Source organism: Ambystoma mexicanum, chromosome 5p (genome assembly GCF_040938575.1).
Source record: "Ambystoma mexicanum isolate Mex_15411 chromosome 5p, UKY_AmexF1_1, whole genome shotgun sequence".
Lineage (NCBI taxonomy): Eukaryota > Metazoa > Chordata > Amphibia > Caudata > Ambystomatidae > Ambystoma > Ambystoma mexicanum.
The window spans coordinates 829842384-829856504 of record NC_090930.1 but is presented as its reverse complement, the minus strand read 5'-3'; positions in this window follow the sequence as shown (position 1 = coordinate 829856504).

Here is a 14121-nt window from a genome sequence, read left to right as displayed (position 1 = left end):
AGGTGATGATCCCGGCATCTCTTACCTAAAGTGGTTGCCTGGCAGGAGATGCTCCACACCTTTTCTTCTTTCAATGTGCGCCAAACCCCAGCCAGACATCCCTTTAACAAAGATATGCAGGGATCATCACCCTCACATCCCACCCATGAGTGAGAACTTCAGGCTTTAGAAAAAAAGGCCACGGCTTCTAGCGGCCTCATCTTTTCTTCCATAATAGAGGCGCTGGCACCCGCGCATCTCTTAGTTAATGGGAAGCCTGGCACGGGCCGGTGCCACCATTATGGAAGAAAAGGTATTTTTTTCTAAACTCTGTAGCTCTCACGCACGAGCAAGAGGTTGAGGCTTTAGCTAAAGAGGGCTTGGCCTCAAGTGGCCTCATTTGCTGGGGCTACCAGGGAGAAATATTTTCTTCTGAGACTGATGAGGGTTCTGCCCCAGCTACCCTTGGCCCACTTAAAGCCCTTGTGGTGGGGTTTACTCACCTCAGAGCTTTTTTCTCTATGTCATTAACAGTGAGGCACAGAAGAAGGACAACTGCTTTAAATCCACACACATGAGTAGGAAGCAAAAAATGAGTACAGTAATAGTTCAAACCTGCTAACGTGGTGGACCTTGCTGCAAGGGAAACAATTAATAATTAATAAGGTTTAAAACATGGCTATTGCTCACGCCCATTGCATGTTTGTTGACCCATACTAAATTGCGCATGTGAATGGTGCATATTTGAAAGAAATGCAAAGCTATGTTGTCAAAATATATTTTGTATAAGTGATTGTTTTTAAGTGATTTTCAGACATTTTTAAACTGATTTTCCTTGAACTGAGAATTGTTACTTGTAAAGTGCTAATGTTAAACACATTTGTGATGGGAAAGAAAAAGATGACTTTATAGAACAACATCTTTTCCACTATTCATTACATGGTTTACTCGCATTTTATAGCTCTTTTTAGTTTAAAAGGAAGCAAAAGAAGGATAACAGCAGTGGGTGGTTAGGACATTCTGCCATTTTTTGCTTTAAGTATTTCCCGTGTCTTTCCTTGCTCTCTTCAGTGAACATATACTGCTTTCACTGGTGGTGGCTACATTAAAGGTGTTGCTGCAAGGTTGGAGTGCATAAGGTGAAGCAAGTCTGGTGATAGTCGGCAGGGGTTACTGAGGAAATAATGAAGCAGCAGGAATGCTGTAAGACTGGATAGAGTGAGAGGAAGCTAGGGTGGTGAAAGGGATTGTGAGAGACAGGCGAAAATAGCACACAAAACAAAATCTTAAAAGCAAAATAAATAATGTTTCACATGTCAAAGAGCTCCATTTGCTTCGTGGAAACAGCTGCTGCTTTAACAGATCTTTCAGAAGGATGCACTGGTTAGGTAAGACTGAGCAGAATGACGTCAGATCCACTCTCTAGTATGTCTCTCTAGTATGTATCTGTATTAACTCTTGCAGTGAGAAAAGCTTGCTGTATCCAAACCTAAAATGGAGAGTATACAATTAAAGCGCTATCTTAGAGACATTAAACACTGCTCAACGCTGTCATGACTTATTTTTATGGAATATGTTTAATTGTCTAGTGATTCATTTTATGGATACATTTCCCTGATCTAATATCCCCACCACAACAATCCCACCCCATGACACAGAACAAGAAACAGGCTGTTGTCAGTCTGAGTATATACATAATCAAATGTAAATGACTATTCTAGACAATATGGGATCTTCTAATATCTTGCAATATAGACACAAAATCACATTGATAGTTAGATTCAAAAAAATAAAACTGTATTTGAATAAAGTTTAAAACAAAACATGGCAATTAATTTTCTCTGACACCATCCACAAGCGTTGGCATCAGAAAAAAAAGAGATACCAAAATGTGGGCACTAATGTCTGACCTGCTATTGGTTGCCAGCTCGAGCATGGATACAATTGGGTATCTTTATCGTGTTGAACTGGGTGCAAAATTTCGTTTTAGTTAAATGCTTGTGTTCAGAAATTCTGTTTCTATTTGGAATGCTGGGACAGCAACCCCTAGCTTCCTCAATGCTCTCAATGAATCAGGTTCACACCCACACACCCCAGTTCAATGTGATCATGAAGGAATATATGTAAATTACTTTATTGACTATGGCAGACACCAATCACAAGGACGTCATTTCACATTTTATGTTGGCATGTCTAAATCATTCAGAGATCCTAAATTGATGGCAAAAACCCTTATTAGGATGAAACTACAGAGGGTTTACATTTTAGTTATCAATCACAAAGCACATAAGCCTTGTATTATATTTCCCTTTCAGTGACATAGCTTGTAAACCGGGTTCAACTGAAATACTTTTAATTACTATCTGGGAGTTAATTAAGTATTGGGCCATTTATCTAAATGCTCTGGGACTATTGTACTCACTTCTTGTTTGTCATTCAAAGACCCGGAACAGCTGTTGCCATTAATCAGCTTCCTGCATCACTGTCAAATAGGCTCTTTCCTTCAGTCTGCCGACCTGCTCCCAAAATCCCTCAATGGTAATCTGGCTCTGTTTTGGGAAAGGCTTCTGCATTCAGTCACATCTGCAAAAGGTCCTCTTAGCAAAATTTTGTATCAGCTACATCAAGTTGACATCCCAATCCAAATTTCTCCTACCAGACAGGCTCTCTTCATTTTCTGCTTTCCCAAGCTTTCCTTTCTTCCTATGTGTTTAAATATCCAGCAAACTCCATTGATGCAGCATCATTTGATGCAGCATTTCTGGTTTGGACAGAGCCTGTGATAGGTTCCCCCTCACTTACTGACATACACTAATGTCCTCCTCCTTGTTTCAGTTGACCAATTGAATTATCTTTGTGATAAGGGAATATACTAGCTAGGAGTTACCCATCCAATCAGGAATGTACAATCAAAATCAGAATGGAATATGTATGTCCCTTGTAATCCTTTGTATGGACATGTGATATTAAAAAGAATGATATGTTCAGATTATCAGAATATTCTCTATTCAAAGACATGCTTTATGTTTTCATGCCTCTATCCATAGGAGAGTTATGGAAATGTGCACATGTATTAATAATTAATACACTTTAATCTATGCATGCTGTTCCCCTTGTTCCCCTGAATCCAGACCTGTTTCATTTTTCATATCGCATGAATGATTTTAAAGTTATAGCTGAAAATGTATCTCCCACTTATCACTTTCAAGTACATTGTTTTTGGACATCACATTATGATTTAGCTTGAATGACATCAGTTTCTAGGGTCCTGGTATCAATAGTCACATCGGCTGCTATGACCAAAGCCCCTTTTAATACTCGTCTTTAATTAAACAGATACATTCTTCATGGGGACTTCTTGCCTTGCATTGTGGCAGATGCCTCTGTTATTAAGAATACACTTTACTGGGCCAACAGACCCTGAACGTATTGACCTTTTATCATGTTAAAAATACAAGCCCCTGTACTTGGGCTAACTCCACCATAAAGCACACATGTAGTGTGCATTCTTGGTAATTTAGTACAAAGCCTTTGTTCTTCAAGTAAACACAGATGTGCTGTTAAATATTTCATGCATTGACCAAAAGGAATGTAATGGACATGTGCATTCCTGTTCTGAGGAAATATGACCACAGCATAAACATACAGTTTAGGTCAACCAGAGTTCAAGGCGTATGTTCAAAGTATATACAAACTAAATGGGATTCTGTCCCATGTAACAAACATGTGCTATTTACATTGTTTTTATTTATAATAACACTTAAATAATTAAAGGGCGTTTTTAAATAAATATAATACACCTACCATGTGATTTGAAATGTAAATGGTGTCCATCATTTACTTCTAAATTACTGAAATACAAGCTGTACAGTTTATCATATTTCTCTTTCTCTAGATTCCATAAATACAGAAGCTCCTTTGCATTAGCTAATTTTGTTTTTGAGTAAAATATTTGGTCTAGTTATGTTTAAAGTTAATTACATCATATTTTGATGTAAAGGCATTCTGAGTTCGAATCATTTAACGAAGAGCATTACATTTAATCAGATAATATTTTACATACCTAATTTTAAATTTCGAAAAAAGAGATCAGGGTGCCCCTCTGCAAGAAAGAACAGAGCATGATAACCTGTTCTGTGGCAATGTACCCACTCAGAGTCCGCAGCCACATGTTTTAGCTCACTGTACCTTTCAAAAAGGAGGAATATCCATTTGCTTAACAGTCTTTGTCCCGCCCACTTGAGCAGTCCAGCACTGAAATGCTAGGCAATCCTCCTTTGAACAAGAGTATCAACAGAAAGCCCAGACATGTGTTTCAGCCTAGTAGGGCCTCATCAGTGAGGTGGAGATGTGCCTCTCTGAGCACAGTGAGCAGGGAGTCCACGTCTGGATAACCCTAGGTAACTTAGGGTGACCAACCCCAAGGTCCTTTTACATTCAAAAAGAGATCAGGATGCCCCTCTGCAAGAAAGAACAAAATATACATTAATAGAATGCTGATTTTCAGGCTAGTCACTAAGATGGCTACTATTAATTAGAGCGGACCATCACTCCTACCACACTTTAAGAATTTTCCAATAAATCTGATAATGGTGGTTATTATGAACGAGATTTTGTAAAGTGCACTTACTGCAAGAAAATAGCTATTTTGAAATATAAACATTTTATATTTACACATTCACTGTCTATTTTGAAAAGGGAATGTTCAAATGGAATCAAATCATTGGTTTTGACTCACAGATGGCACAAGGCACCTAATGCGCCAAAGTAGTGTGTATGAGTTTTAAGAGTGTGAAGGAGATGTCCTTGAGAGAAGGTGGTGTGCTTAGGTATACTTTGAATTCTTTCCCACCCAATGCACTCCCATGGCCAAGTCAATGGCTATGGGCTGCCCCACCCGCTACACACACCTGGGGATCTTTTTGACATATCAGCATTTCCTATTGGCTGTTGAAGACCTCACTCTCAGTGCCTGTGACACGAAACTAGAGTGTGTGCTCATCCGCACGTACTTCACCACACTGCAACAATAAAACAAACCGTACATAGCCTCACACAACACCACATAATGGCTACCAAACGAAAAACACACTTACGCTCAGCGAATGGTGTAAACTGAACTGAAGTTGCCAGCAGCACATCACATCTCCCTTGCTCTTTCTCCAGCTCAGTCCCACTCACTTACACCACCCCCTTACCCTGCCTTACAGATCCACCAGAGCATCAAGGGACCACGCAGGTGGTGACAGTGGTACGGTATAAGAACCTTTAAAATTACATAACAAACAAGACCCCTAGCTTTTGTGTGGGCACCTTCCTGATGCCATGACCAGCCCCCATTGCATCCTTCAAGCTGCAGCCGGAGCTGGCGTCACATTGAATCACTCCAGAGGCAGTCGCCAATTATGACTGCTTCTTTGCCTTCACTGGGCCTCAAGAGTCAGGATTCTTAAGCCTGTGCTGCTGACCTGCTCTGCCTGCCTCTGCTTCATCTACCACAACTGCACCATTGGCTCTGCCATCTGTCACCTAGAACTAGATCGCCTGCTGGCACCATTGTTCCTGGGGTCCAGCACCAAGCTGCCTTTCCAAGGCCCTCTCGACCTCTCTGGCTCTCTTTTCTCATCCTCTCGTTCAGCTCATCGATGCATCCCTTCTCGTATGCTTGCATTCTCCCTGTGCTTACTAATGCCCTTAAATGAAAAATGCAGTAAACAACAGAAAACCAAAATGTTTTGTTTATAGCACAGATGGGGTGTTTAAGGCTTTGGTTGTATTCCATTAAGGAATAATGCATGGAGTAATTCTTCATACCACGTCTGGTGTCCCGCGGGGTTTGTACCCCTATTGGTTAACTGGTTGCAATGGCGATCAACTCTTGGACAAGCAGCATTTCAGAAATATGCCATAAGATAAAAACTTGACCACATACAGTGTTTCTATACTACCCCATGTCCCGGTTTAAAAAAATGATAAAAATGCATTTTCATCCATGTGAAGGGGCTGGAAGTATATATGGCACAGTAATGGGTCATATACTCTGTTGCTGTGCCGTGGAGACAAAATGCGCAGAAGGGCCAGTAATACCACTTCTGCCCATTGTGCATCTCCAGGCACTAAAACGGTGGGACTGTGAGGGCTCAAATTCTGAATGTCTGTGTGACTCTTTTATTTTATTGGGCCATAAATTAAGGGTATTCCCTACTGCAGCCTTAATTTACACCACGTTTTAAAAGATATTGGGCAAATATTATTTTACTACTACCTTTTGGGTAGAGGTAAAACAATGGGCTACTTATGGTTAGTAGTCGAACCCAAAATCATGCATTATTTACCACATGTAGTGGTATTGATGTTGCATACAGAACACAGTACAAGTGATACCGGCCCTGTGACAGAATGCCATTTGATGAAGGTGTGAAATCCCTAGCTTTATTGATTTTTATTCATGTAAAATGATTTGAGTCATTATTTTCTGAAGAGGAGTCTACTAAACAGAACCCCCTTTCATAAAAAGCGTGATGGCAAAAACATAGTACATCTATGCACCTATGTTTCACCAGCTTCCTGACTACTGCGGCAACTGAACTTCAATTGCATAGGGCAGGTTCAAAGGGCACATGTGCATTCCTGAAAGCTGCTATGACTCAAAGTCACTGCTGCCAGAGGTGGCAGTTTAACTTCTACACCTCTGATTCAAAATATTATAATTGTATCGTTATCCGTCTTGTGGCAGGGTAATCTCTAAAAATAAGCCATATGTGGCTATGCTATGGTGACTGTTAAAAGCACACAATTGTTAAAGCCACACCAATTTGATATCATACAGGTTTCAGCTTTGTGAACCCAGCCCAGCTTTGTGAGGGCAATGAGTATTCTTGGCAGCCTGGCTGTCTCCAATGCAACAAATGAGAAAATAGGCCAGATGCTGTCTACCTTTGGTTCCCTGGGAGCAAGGGTAACACCTCTCCTCAGACACAGAAGCTCTCACCAGGGTAACTTCTCGGAACCCTGCTTCAAAGGGGTTCTCGGAAAACAAAGATAAGCCTTGCATCAGAATGTTGCACTTAGAGTGTCTTTGAAGTTGGCAGGCATGGGAAACGTGTGGACTTAGATTAGCTAGAGAGGGAAAGGTGGAGCTGAGGAAGTGGTCCACCATCTTGCTTTTCCTTTAGGGCTCTTTCCTTTCACCTCTGTGAAGGATGTAATGAGGCACGGGTCACTTGTTACAGCAACAGGGTTTGGTTCCCTTGATTAAGGTTTGCTTTTGTCCAATACAATGTAACATTTTGCCTTAATAAGGAAGGGGTCTCTCATTCTTACCTTGATTAATTTTGGTCTTTCAAGAGTACAAGAAGAATTCATTGGATCTCTATTGGAAGTGCAGTCCATCACTCTGGAGAAGCCATCCCTGCGACTCCAACAAAGATCGCCTCATCATCACTTCCCACAATTACAAGGAAGCAATCTTACAAGCCAAAAAGGAGACCTTTAACCAGCGTATTTCCCAAGCAGAATCCAACACTAAGGAGTTATTTACATTCCTTAAAGAACTAGAATCCCCTTCACCTGCTCCCGATTCCTGTTGTAAACACAGAACGTGGTGCAACAACATTCAAAACGCATTCCTCAACAAACTAACCACCCTGCAATCGAAAATGAATGCCAAACAAACCACTTTACTCACCTCCCTCCAAACCAAACCCTTTACGACTACCACGGCCTCTTTCTCAAACACTCCTTTCAGCTTCACCCCACTCACCATCCCTGAGGTTGAAAACATCATCCGTAGCCTAAAACCTTCTAACTGCCAAGGCGACTCCTGCCCAGCACCTATCATTAAGGAAGCGGCACATGACCTTGCTCCCACCTTCATTAACTCTTCATTTCTAACTGGAACGGTACCCAACAAGCTAAAGGACGCATGGGTTACCCCTCTCCTAAAAAAATCGACTCTTGACCCAGAGACACCAACCAACTACAGACCTATCACCACCGTACCTTTCCTCTGGAAATAAATAACCTCCTAGGCACAAGACAATCTGGCTTCAGACCCAAGCCGGGATAGAAACAGCTCTCTTGGACCTCAAAACTCAAATCGAGGACCTAAAAGACAACGGCAAACTGGGCCTTTTACTCCTACTGGATTTATCTGCAGCCTTCGATTTGGTCAATCACCAAATTCTATGTCAGCACCTGAAATCCGCTGCCCACTTCTCTGATAATGCCACCAACTGGATTAGGTCATTCCTTGACATCAGGCACATGAGAGTATTCTCACCTACCTCATCTGCTGATCCTACACCAGTCCCCTGCGGAGTCCCTCAAGGGTCCTGTGTTTCCCCAACGCTCTACAATGTATTCACCAAACCACTGTTTGATGTGCTTGATTATCTGGATGTCACCTACACTAATTATGCTGATGACACCTAGATACTCATTCCCATCACTGGTGATTACATTGTTGACTCCAAATCCCTTAATGACATCTACCTTGTCATCCAAGCTTGGATGGCTCAGCATGAGTTGTGCCTCAACGATGACAAGACAGAGCTTCTCATCTTGGGTACGCAACAGAGACTAAGCAAACTGAGCCCATCGTTCAGCTCCTTCAATATCGACGGTAATCTCATTAAAGTCTCCAAAGACACCAAAAGCTTAGGAATTTACCTCCACTCCTCACTCACCCTCACTAGACAAACCAATGCAGTGGTTGCCGCATCGGCCCACACTTGCAAGTTGATCACAGCTTGTCGCCCATTCCTCACCACCCAGAACTGCATCACTTTGGCCAGGACCCTGGTAATGTCCAAACTGGACTACTGCAATGCAATGTATCAAGGCACTAACCAGGGCAACCTTAACAAACTTCAGACTACCCAAAATAATGCCATTAGAGCTGCCTTCAACATCCCTAGATCTGCCCACATCTCAGAAACTAGGAAGAACCTCCACTGGCTCTCAGTCGCCCAAAGGATTTCTCTGAAAGCATTGGCCCTCACCTACAAATGTGTAAACAACCAGGCCCCTAAATATCTAGCCTCTCTCTTCACTCAGCACATACCATCGCGAGACTCAGATCCGCACAAATCCAAGGTCTCGTGATCCCCAGATACAAGCTCCAAACAGCTGGGGGCGCTAGCTTCCCAGTCCTAGCAGCCAAGCTTTGGAACACCCTACCACTCACCATAAGAAATCTACCTTCATTCAACCTATTCAAACACAAAGCCAAGCTCTGCTTAGCTACCTCACACTAAAAACTATCCTCTTGATCGTGTGCGTGCCGGCTGTGACCCTGTACTGCATTGCTCCTGCACATTACCGCTTTCGTCGATGCCTCGACAAATGTAACGTCAACTGTAACTCTGTCACAATTGTTATGACTACTGTGTTTATATGTCATTGCTGTAACATTCTGTTAAGATATGCGCTCGGTTGCTCTTGGGCCTGGTATGCGCTATGCAAATAAAAATACAATACAATTCCAAAATCATCCAACAGTAGGGTGAAGATAGAAGTATCTGTCCCGTAACCATCCCCATAGAACAGCAAGGTGACTGATGTTTGGACCAACGCTTGCCCCTCTGCCAGCTATTTTTATATCCAGGCTCCTCACTGGAGGCTGGCGATGCACTGTAGAGGCCAGCCTAGCTCCTGGGAATGGGAGCACAGAACAAAAGGACTTACATTGTCCTAGAGTCCCTGGACTGGGACCCACAGCAATCAGAAAGCCCAGGACCAGCTGGAATACTGTTTGCCCAGATTCAACCAAGATTGTAACTGCTTTTGATGCACTTCGAGCTCATCGGACATGCAGTTTTACTTTTGGCACTCTTTGCTTCTTTTGAACTGCTTGCCTTCATCTTCTAACCAGTATGACTCTGCCTTGCACCAATAGCGCTCTTTGCCGACTTGGTTTGAACACCGGTTCTTCACTGCAAAGACTCAGATTCACTGCATCTTCAAGTGCTGCATCAAGCCAACGGGACCATGCTTTTTCCTGGCACGTAAATTGACTCAAATGACTGGATTTCATCGATTTCACCGAGCAGCAGAGGCGTAGCCAGCATTGTCTAACAAGTGGGGCCTGAAGCTGATGTAGTTGGGCCCACCACAGTCACATTCACCTCTTTAAATGCCCACATAGAGCTGCTCAGTGGGCACTTACAGATTTTGGGTGGGCCTTGCCAAATCGACCCCTGATCCAAACCTGTTGGAGCCTTCGAACCACACAGTATTGAACGTCAAGTCTAATCGCACAGTGGGCCTTCTTGGTGGCGACTCGCCGCCTGGATCAATGCAACTTGATACATTTCAAACCTGGTTTGTCTGCAAGGAAAGCACAGAGGAGCCCAGTTCAACATTGTTGAACCCCCTTTTAAACTAAGAGCAAGGTACTGTTAAGAAGCATATTCCCCTGGTTCATTTTTGGGATTACAGGGATTATAGTGATTTATCAGCCCCCCTTTCAAATCCTGTTCTAGAAAGACATGTTCTTAAAACATGTTCTTTTGAAACATTGACATTGCTGCAATTCCTTGCCTGGTCAGCCCTACTCATGTGCCCAGAACCCTATTCTATACCAGTTCTGCATTTTCCATGTTTTATTTTACAAAGTTGGGTTTTTACTTGTGTTCTCTAGTTATTTTCACTTTGATGTTTTGATTAACGTATACATTCTTTGATTTTGGGGTCTTTGTACTATTGCTGTGTGGGTTGCTACCAGGGCGGACTGCACTGGGAGGGCGCGGAGGGCAGATGCCCTGTGGCCGGCCCGTCAGCTTTCAAAATGAGCCAATAGCATTGTTTGGCTGCCTGCTCTTTCTTTGTGTTCTTTCTTCCTTTGCAATTAGGAGCTGAGCTGAGTCGAAATTTGGAAGCAGGGAGAGGCTGGCAGGTTGCTGTGACGGGAGACTCAGGTGCGTTGCGTGCAACATTGTTGCCAACCGGAAACTGCCTTTTCTCTCTCATACAAAGATTGAGTTGAGTTGAGTTTCATCTTGCTGTGTGCTGTCTAAAGAGAGGGCCTCATCACGAGTTGGGCGGTATCCCGGCGGTTTTACCGCCGGGATACCGCCGGGGCTAATAGCGTTACCGGCAAACCCACGGCGCTATTAGCGCAGGATCACGGGTTTGTACGACTGGTAATTTCCCATTCCCCATTGGGCCCATTCGGGAATTCCCCATTCCACATTGGGCCCAATGGGGAATTTTCAGCGCAATTACTGTTGGCGGTATTACTATGTGGTAATTGCACCAAGAATCGGAAAATTGCCAACGGATTTACCCCCAGCTCAGAGCTGGGGGTAAATGCTGCCAAACCCATGATTTGGCAGACCCTCACATGCGGTGGTAATAGCGTTACTGCCGCATTTAAGGGTTACCGCCAAACTCGTGATGAGGTTGTCTGTAGGGAAAGTAGGATAAGTGAAAACATGAAAATAAATACAGACTATATCCAGAGTTCTTTTGCACAGCCGGGAATCCAGAGCGGATGTTGAAAAACGCATTCAATCAGCCAAAGCATTTTAGAGAAAAATTATGCAAAGTGCAAACAGGCAGCAGCAACACTTCTACGGTAAGCAGCCCATTGTGAATTTATGATTATTTTAAGATTTCAAGCAAGTTTACTTTGCATACATGCAGCAAGCGACCTATGGCGGTTGAACACATGCTGATGCACTGACCGCCACCCAATCCGACAATGCAAAAGGACCCGGGGCTGGACACTAAAGCCATTCTTTATTAAAGAGGGGACTGTGAACTTTGCCACGGTTTGGTTTCCTTTTATGAAGCACTAAATAGTTATTGGAGGTGCTCCTACCTGGTTCCTGAGGCAAAGTAGGTGTTTGTTGACAAATAAGCTCAGTCAGATCGGATCAATTATCCCTGTTATACATTCTATCTTCAGTGTGCAGTGGTGGATGGGCCTTCAGGGATCTCTGGAGGTTTGCCTGTGGGCCCCCGCACCGGGGCATCTTTTGTGTGGGCATCCTTTTTTCCTGATCCTCTGACCCACTCTTCCATGCACCCTATTCCTTTCTTTGCATCCCTCCTCGTCCCCACATCTCGTTGAAGTAAAAAATGTGTTGCAAAGGTTCCAGAATGTTATTCCGTAAATGTATATCGGTGTTTTTGTAGAATAACATACTTTTTGTTAGCTATATTGGGGAGAGTGTGCATTAAAGGTCCATGTTTAGACCCATTTTCTCATATTTGCTAGTGGAACAACTCCCACGGTGTACACACAGTGTAATATGGGGCCACTTTGAAAAAATATTTTGTTTCCCAGTCCACCACTGGTTGCTACTGGGATCACTTCACACCCCTCCCTAGAGTACAGCCTGCTCTGGGCCCACATTAGTAGAAAACATGAAGGAAGTATACCCGTCAGGCTGTGTCTGTTTTACCTTTATGATTTGGATCGCTGCGGGTTTAATGGTATTGTGGGCCGAGTAGCCGGTTTAGCAATTACTCATTTCTGTACACCTGCACAGCAGTTTTTTTTTTGTCACAAGTCGACAATAGAGTGGATGGTGAAAACGGATCAGATTTCAATTACCAGCGATTTTTACTGATATCACCAAACTACGTAGATTCCTAAAGTCTCATGAAGCAGGAGCATTCATTGCGGATTCACTTTAAACTTAAACATAAAGCAGCACTGGTCACATTTGTATCAAAACAAAAAAATCAGTTGCAATTCAGTGGAAAAAAAAAACAGGCCTGTATGCCTGTTCAGGGTCAGCAAGGTCCTCACAGACGAAAACCCACAAATCTCTGGGCCCATATGGGATTTATCATCAGTTGCCAAAGGAAACAAGACAGGAAGTACGAGAATCAGCGACAGAATCTTGGAAAAGTGATTAACACTAAGAGCTTTCAGCAGTATTACAAGCAGGGTTTTTCTAGGACCGCAATTACACTAAGGGAACGTTCTCTCCCTCTGTCACTGCGAAGATGGGCGAGGTCTCTAGAATTATCTGCTGGCGTGCACCAAAGGGTGGCTCGCATTTTGGGTCTTCGCAACAAACCTTTGATGCGTTATCGAGATTTCTGTGATAGTTCCATTTATATGGTCTGTTTTCATGTAACACTATCAGAGGAGCACGTTTGAGTCTCAAGGGTGATTAAAAAAAACAACGTGAAAAGGAGATCAAGAAGCAGCACAGAACAGCTGCTGGGTGCCGGATTGTACATAGCACTTCATAAAACGAAACGTCGAGGTCTTTCTTGCACGCCAAAGACATGTAATGTGAAAGCTCTGCTGCGGAATGCAATGCAATCTTTTCAAATTCCTCACAATGCCCCAGGACCGTTCATCCAATGCCAATGTCTAAATTTACCATGTAGTAAGAAAGTTATTAAAACAATGTATGTGTGAGTATGCCCTGGGTTTAAATAGCACTAGCTAAACTGTGAAGCAAAAGAGCGCTGTACAATGAGCTGCGTTAATAAGTTACATTAGTTCCCGGTGGATGTGCGTCCACGGGATACACTTAACGTGATTGACTCGTCTCGGAGCCATACCACTCTGTAATCCCGTGGACGCAAGCATGTGCCTGGGTTTGTTCCCGCCGGGGGGCCTGCCAGCCCCTTAGCCAATGAGGAGGATGGAAACGGGGCAATCCCCGCTCAAAGCCTCCCCATGGCTGGAGGCTGTCTTTGCCCCTGCCGGGAAGTAAGGTAAGTTTCTTTTTTTCCTCCACCCCCCATCCCCTGCAAACTATCCCCTCCCCACGCTCCCAACCCCACTTACCTTCTTTTTTCTTCTTTTCACAGTAACAAATGGGCTGGGAAAACTTCTGTTCCCAGCACGTCTGCTCCCGATGGAAAGGGAAAACGGACTACTTTTTCCCTTTCCCGGCGGCCATTTTATTAGACTTTTTTTTTTTCTGTTCCGAAAACACGGTAGCGTTTCGGAACAGAATAAAATGCTATTAGTACCCCGATCTAACGGGGCGGGGTACTAATGGCTATAAGCCCCTGGACAGCGGGCCAGTACCGCCTGCATTAATGCCCCGGGGGCCTCGGTAACTAGGGGCCCTGGGGGCATTACTTGGGGCGGTGTTGGCCCGCTGTCTCGGGGCTTATTGCCACAGTACTATGGGTACAATTAGACGTTAAGGGTACAGTTTGAAG